We start from the raw sequence: 7088 nt of genomic DNA, 5'->3' as shown, positions 1-7088 counted from the left end.
TTTCCTTCGACTCTGTCTCCACGTGGCTCACTCTTTTTTGCGCGCGCGCATAGATTAATGGAAAGTGATAAATATTGCTCTGCTTTTTCCGATGTGGGAGAAATCATACAAAATAAAGCTTCAAAGATGTGATCAAGATCTAGAAATGCACCTTTTTCTGCATCATCACCAGGCGGGCACCGGATGTCAGGATTGCGTGAAAGTGGAGCATTTGTCTTCTACGCCAGGGTTCGGTTCGATCAGCTGTAAAACAACAAGTCGCCGCATGAGAAAGCAATCGCCCCCACAAACCTGGCCCAATTGATGGTGCGCGATGGGCGGGAGAGATTATCAGCGCGTTTGCAACAATTGATCTCAAAGTTGTGTAAAAAATGAGCTGAAGAAGTTCAGATTGAATCAAGAAAAAAATATGTTGAACCATAAATGATCAAGATTTCACCTTTAATCGTTGGTTCAATAATAACGTAATTCTCTACATTTTCACAAATCATTTTTTAACATTTTTAATTTGAATTAAACTTTGTTAATGCGTTTCCTTTATCAAATGAAGTCATTTTGCATCTTTCGATCTTTTATGCATCTCTACATTAAAATTTTCGGGCTTTGGGGTCAAATTGGGCAGGCAAATGTTTAAAAATCTGCATTTTGAGAAGGGATTTTAGAAACATTTCATAACGAAAAAACACAACAAACCGGATTCGAAAGACTAAGAAAATTTCTGGCATTTTTTTCTTAAAGCATTGTTGATCCAAAAACTAGTTGCTGAGAATTAAGCTCTTACATTTAAAAATTAGGTTTTTCTCAGTGTAATCTAATCAGCCCTCAATTTTTAAGTTATGATTTCTCATCAACTTTTGATTCAAATTTCAATGTGAGCATTCTCTGAGATTTCGGTCATCCGATTTTTTTGTATTTTTTAATCCGGCTGAAACTTTTTGGTGCCTTCGGTATGCCCAAAGAAGCCATTTTGCATCATTAGTTTGTCCATATAATTTTCCATACAAATTTGGCAGCTGTCCATACAAAAAAGGTATGTGAAAATTCAAAAATCTGTATCTTTTGAAGGAATTTTTTGTTCGATTTGGTGTCTTCGGCAAAGTTGTAGGTTTGGATATGGACTGCACTGAAAAAAAATGATACACGGTAAAAAAATTGATAATTTTTATTTCACTTTTTGTCACTTAAACTTGATTTGAAAAAAAAAACACTATTTTTATTATTTTTTTTATTTTTTGATATGTTTTAGAGGACATCCAATGCCAACCTTTCAGAAATTTCCAGGTTGTGCAAAAAATCTTTGAGCGGGTTATGAATTTTTGAAACAATACTTTCAAATATTTTCAAAAATTTTAAACCAAGACTTACATTTCAAAAGGGCGTAATACTGAATGTTTGGCCGGTTTAAAATGTTAGTCTTGATTATATTTTTTTTCAACATTTTTTTTCGAAAAGGTCGGAAAATTTCACGAATGTTCCATATTTTAACATTGTAAATCGGACCATTAGTTGCTGAGATACTGACATTAGAAAAAATCAATTTTCCTGTTTTTTAACCTTTGCATGGCAACATCTCTGCAACTAAGGGTCGTATAAATAAAGTTCAAAAAAGAAAAATTTAGAGAATTTTCTCAGCTTTTCAGAAATATGTTTTTCAAAGGTGGGCAAACATGGGTACTAATTTAAAAGAATGAAAAACTGCGGCTATTTTCAAATAAGTTACCCAAAATACTTATAACTATAAAACGGTGCACTTTATCAAAAATTCACTTAGTGACAAAAAGAAAAATTGAAAATCACCAAAAAAAAATTTACCTTGTTACATTTTTTTTCAGTGCAGTCCATATCCATACCTACAACTTTCCCGAAGACACCAAATCGATCAAAAAAATTCCTTCAAAAGATACAGATTTTTGAATTTTCTTATATCATTTTTGTATGGCCAGCTGCCAAATTTGTATGGAAAATTATATTGACAAACTAATGATGCAAAATGGCTTCTTTGGGCATACCGAAGGCACCAAAAAAGTTTCAGTCGGATTAAAAAATAAAAAAACGAATGACCAAAATCTCAGAAAATTGCTCAAAAGTAAAAAACATTAAATTGAATGAAAAAATTAACCTTATCTTTAACCTGCCAAAGAAAAGTTGAAAAATTCCATACATTACCCTTGTCTAAAGAAGCTGTTCACATCAATTGCGATCGATCCATCAGCAATTTTGTAGCTTATTTTTAGGACCAATCGGACAAAAATAGTCACGTTCTAAAAAATAATGACCTGCTTCTTTATTACACTTAAAGTTAGATTCCCAAAATGAGTATTTTTCGATTTTTACGTTTTATTGGACTGATAAAGAAAAATTGCATAATATTACAAAATCTTGTCCAGAGTTATGAATTATTGAAACATTTTTGAAAAATATCGAGAATGTGATTAAACAATTAAAACATTGTTTTCGAAAGCCAAATCAATCTTAGAAGCGAAAAGAACTTCTGAAACTTTAACATTTTTCATTTTTTTAAAATGTCTCATGAAAAAATAAATCGAAATTTTCTCGATGAGATCTTTAAATTTTTTTGAAAAAAAATATTTTGATAAATAAGCATTTTCAACATAGAGTCAACCCTCAAAATCAAATAACTTGGAATCTGAACATTTCAAAACATATAAGTCACCTTTTAAATTTGATTTTGCTCTTAAAAATATTTTTAAAAAAAATTAAAAACACATTTACAGTACATTTTGGAAATCAAATACATTTTTGCCGAAGGCACCAGGCCTTTTCTGAAGTACAGATTTTTGAATGTCTTCATACTATTTTTGTATGGAAAGTTGTTAAATTTGTATAAACAAACTTTTGAGGCCAAATGCATTCCTTCAAAAGGGTTAAGTAAATTTAAAAAAATATTAAAAACTAAAATTTAGTGTAATCTGTTGATTTTGTGCAGAATTGTTCTCTTGCATAAAAATCATTAGCCATAAATATCATATTTAAAAAAAATCATATTTTTAGAATAAATCTACTGCTTTATTGTATCAGTTAGAAAGTTACGATGTTTCGAATTCAACAGTAGAATCCTGAGAAGCCTAAAATATGAAAAAAAAGCACAATGAAGAGTAGCTTATAAAAATAAAAAAGCATTTTTTAAATGGCAAAAATAAGAAACAAACTTGAAATAGGTACATCAAATGAAAGAAAGAAATCAAAAATTAAGACAAGTCAACATTGGAACTTAGAAAAAGATACAAATAAATTGATTATGTGAATTAAGGAGAAATGTAAGTCAAATAATTTGTTGATCTCTATCTACAACCTTGACTAATTACCAAATCCGATTTCGCCGATCATTTCCAGCACCTATCTTAAAAACGTTACTTAATCCACCTTTAGGTGGTTGGTGCCTTCCTCATATTCATAAAGTCAATACATTCAGTAAAAATAGCAACATTCCCCCTTAACATGTTTAACAAATCAACTTTATTACTCATTTCTTTTGATATGGTTCGCAGACCATCAATATTTCTAGCTCATCGGCAAGGTCTGATAAAAAAACCTATCCAACGATAGTTCGCATGGAAGATTCAGACAATATTTTTATCACAATATCTGAAATCAAACCTCTAAAAAGTGTATAAATAACACTTAAGTGCCAATAACTTTTAATAGGGTTGTCAGGCTCATTTGAAAGGTCTTTCGATTATCTAACTAACGATGGGTCGCATGATAGACCCGGACATCATTTTTACTGAAATATCTGAGATCCGGCCTCCAAAAAGTGTATAAATAACACTTAAGTGCCAATAACTTTTGATAGGATTGTCAGATCCTTGATGTTTTAGGCTCATTTGAAAGGTCTTTCGATTATCTAACTAACGATGGGTCATCATTCGAGATCCGGCCTCCAAAAAGTGTATAAATAACACTTAAGTGCTAATAACTTTTGATAGGATTGTCAGATCCTTGATGTTTTAGGCTCATTGGAAAGGTCTTTTTAATACCTTTCTGAAAATGTATAACATGACAGGGTTTCTTACAAAAACCACCCTTTTTACAATCTTCCGGACATACGCCAAAATCGTTTTTTTTAGCATAACTTTTGAAGTACTTTACTAAACTTCATAATTTTCAATAGGGACTTATGGGACCCCAAGACGAATCGAATGAGACCAAAACGGTCCAAATCGGTTAAGCCAGTGCTGAGATAATCGAGTGCATATTTTTTGGTGCACAGACCCACATCCCTACACACACACACACACACACAGACATTTGCTCAGAATTTGATTCTGAGTCGATAGGTATACGTGAAGGTGGGTCTACGAGGTCAAATTAAGAAGTTCATTTTTCGAGTGATTTTATAGCCTTTCCTCAGTAAGGTGAGGAAGGCAAAACAGCAACTTTGTCCTCGACGCCCCGCCAGCATTCCCGACTCAAAACCGTCAAATTTACGTCAAACCATATCCAAACCAGCACCGCCTGGCGGCAAAACCCGTGTTCGATTCCGTGAAAGCCGGCCGCGTGCGCGACATTTGACAGCTGGCATGCCCCGGCGCGACCACTCCGGGCCTGCACGAACCCGATCTTCAGGTGTTCTGGAAGTGGTGCGTGAAACAGTAGGCAAAAATGTTAATTTGATTTGGTTGATCCCCACCCTGGACCAAACCACGGAGCTTGAGGTGCTCTAGTTTGCTGGGCCGCGTTTGAAATCCTGGAGCACGGCGAAAGCTACCGTGCGCGCCGATATCAACGAAGGACGTCCTGCTGAGAGGCCACTTGCCAACGTGTGTCTTGGCGGTGAACTTCTTTGAGGCCACTTTTCCTGCTACTGCCGAGCTGTCAGGGCAACAGGTTCGGTATTTGGATCAAAACAGCAGCGCCCCGGATCGGGGGCGGTTTCTTCCTTTGATTTGAGTGGTGTTTGGGCTTGATGGAGGACCTGCGAGTTGATACTGGCTTTTGAAACTGACTCTTGCGGTTGGAACTTCGTTTTACAAGTTACTCACTAAACTGTTTTTCATACTGCACAATTTCTCAAAAGATGTAATCATCTATAGTTCCTCCTTAATTTATTTCAACCAGACGTGATGAAGTAATTTTCGTTATCGCCAGAGGCCACGCAACGCCCGTGCTTCCCTCCAGATCGAATCCCTGCTCCGGATGTTGATAAGAAACAAAGTTGAACTTTCCCAAACCTCTCGCAGGTCAGCAACAGCAAGTCCTCCTAACAACACCGGTTCCCATCGACCTGCTCATCACAACTCCTCGGCCAGAATCCGATTTAAATTCCCGCCTGAGCAGAGTGATGAATGTCTGGTTCTTGACCGTGTCCAAAAATTCCACGTGTGCTCACATGGGCTTTTTCGGGCCGGCTTCAAAAGGTTCTTCCGCACCTCCCTCCAAGAACCGGTAAATCAAAACTTTTTAACGGGCCAAATCAAAAACTTTAAATGGAACGAAAACCGGGCCCCAGAACATGCCGAGAATTTAAGAATTAAAGCGCGCAGAACGTCGGTTGTGTGTAGCGGAAAAAGGTCTGCGAGCGTTTGAGGCGGTGAAACATGCGAGAAGGTCGGCAAAGCTTTTCAGTGCGGTCCAGAACGGAGGAGCACAAGAACACGCGGAATAAACATTACGAAAGAGCAAAACAACAAGTGTGAGAACAGAACGTTTTTTGGAAGGGAAGAACGCGCGAGTTTTTCAGTTTGGGCATTTGCGCGCGCGCACTTGTTGCGAGGAAACGCGCGAAGTTCAGAGAAGAAGATGTTACAGTGTTGCCAGAAATGGTTATTCATCTTTTCGGGCTTTCATGCCTAAGTATATTCTATGCAGTTTTTGCTCATTTTTTAAATGCAAAAAAAAATTTCTTTAAAAAGTTTCAAACAAAAACAAAAAAAGCTCAGAATTTGCAAAAAAAGTTTAAAATTTTTGGAAATATTTACGGAAATAAAGAGAAAAAAAATCCATGAACTGTTGATTTTCTTTATAAATCGATCATATTTTGCTAAATCAATTGATAAAATTTGGCACCCCTTCCTCCGTTTGAACTCCGCGCTCGCGATCTTGACCGATCATTTCACCGAATGTGGTTCTTCTTCCCCCTCCCTTTCCCCAGCTCCTCATCACACCGCGTGACACCACCTCACCGACTGACTCCGAAAAAGGGAATAAAAAGCTTCAAGCCCGAACCAAAACACATATTTTAAATCAAGACCGAGTGAGCATCGGCCTCGAGCAAGACGAATGGTCCGGCAATCACCGCGGTTGAAATTCCTGCCAAGGAAGAAGCGCAAGAAAAACAAGACGAAATTCACTTCACCTTTCCGAATGCCCTGTCGTGGGGAATCGTCTTCCGAAAAAACCGCGAAATGTGTGTGCAATAAAAAAACCAACGAATTGTGAAATCGTCTTCCCGAACGGCAATTTGCGAATTGAAGAATGAAATGAACTGAAGAGGAGAGGCTGAACTTTGCGTGCACGAACAGGTTGAGGCTGGGTCGGAAAATCAGGTGTTTAATTTTTGTGGTTGAATTTTTATGCTGCTTTATTGATCAATAATTTAATTTGTGCGGTTCCATAAATTCTTAATTTTATTGATATCGTTGTTTAAAACTGTACTAATATCGGGTTTTGCATTCGGCATTTCGCATGAAGACTTCAGCGGTGCGGTGTGGCGTCAGCGAGTAGGTCACTAAAGAGAGTAAGGAATGATTCCACGGCTAATGACGGGATAACATTAAACATTTAAGCTTATTTAGTTTTTTCCTAATAGAATTTTATAAATTCGCACTTGCAAAAAAATAGTTGTTTTGTTAAATAAATGCAACAGCAATCGACATTAATTTTCACCACTCGTGAACCAATCAAAATCAAAATCAAAATCAAAATCAAAATCAAAATCAAAATCAAAATCAAAATCAAAATCAAAATCAAAATCAAAATCAAAATCAAAATCAAAATCAAAATCAAAATCAAAATCAAAATCAAAATCAAAATCAAAATCAAAATCAAAATCAAAATCAAAATCAAAATCAAAATCAAAATCAAAATCAAAATCAAAATCAAAATCAAAATCAAAATCAAAATCAAAA

This window comes from Culex pipiens, chromosome 2 (genome assembly GCF_016801865.2).
Source record: "Culex pipiens pallens isolate TS chromosome 2, TS_CPP_V2, whole genome shotgun sequence".
Lineage (NCBI taxonomy): Eukaryota > Metazoa > Arthropoda > Insecta > Diptera > Culicidae > Culex > Culex pipiens.
The sequence above is the reverse complement of the archived record's forward strand: the minus strand, read 5'-3'. Positions refer to the sequence as shown.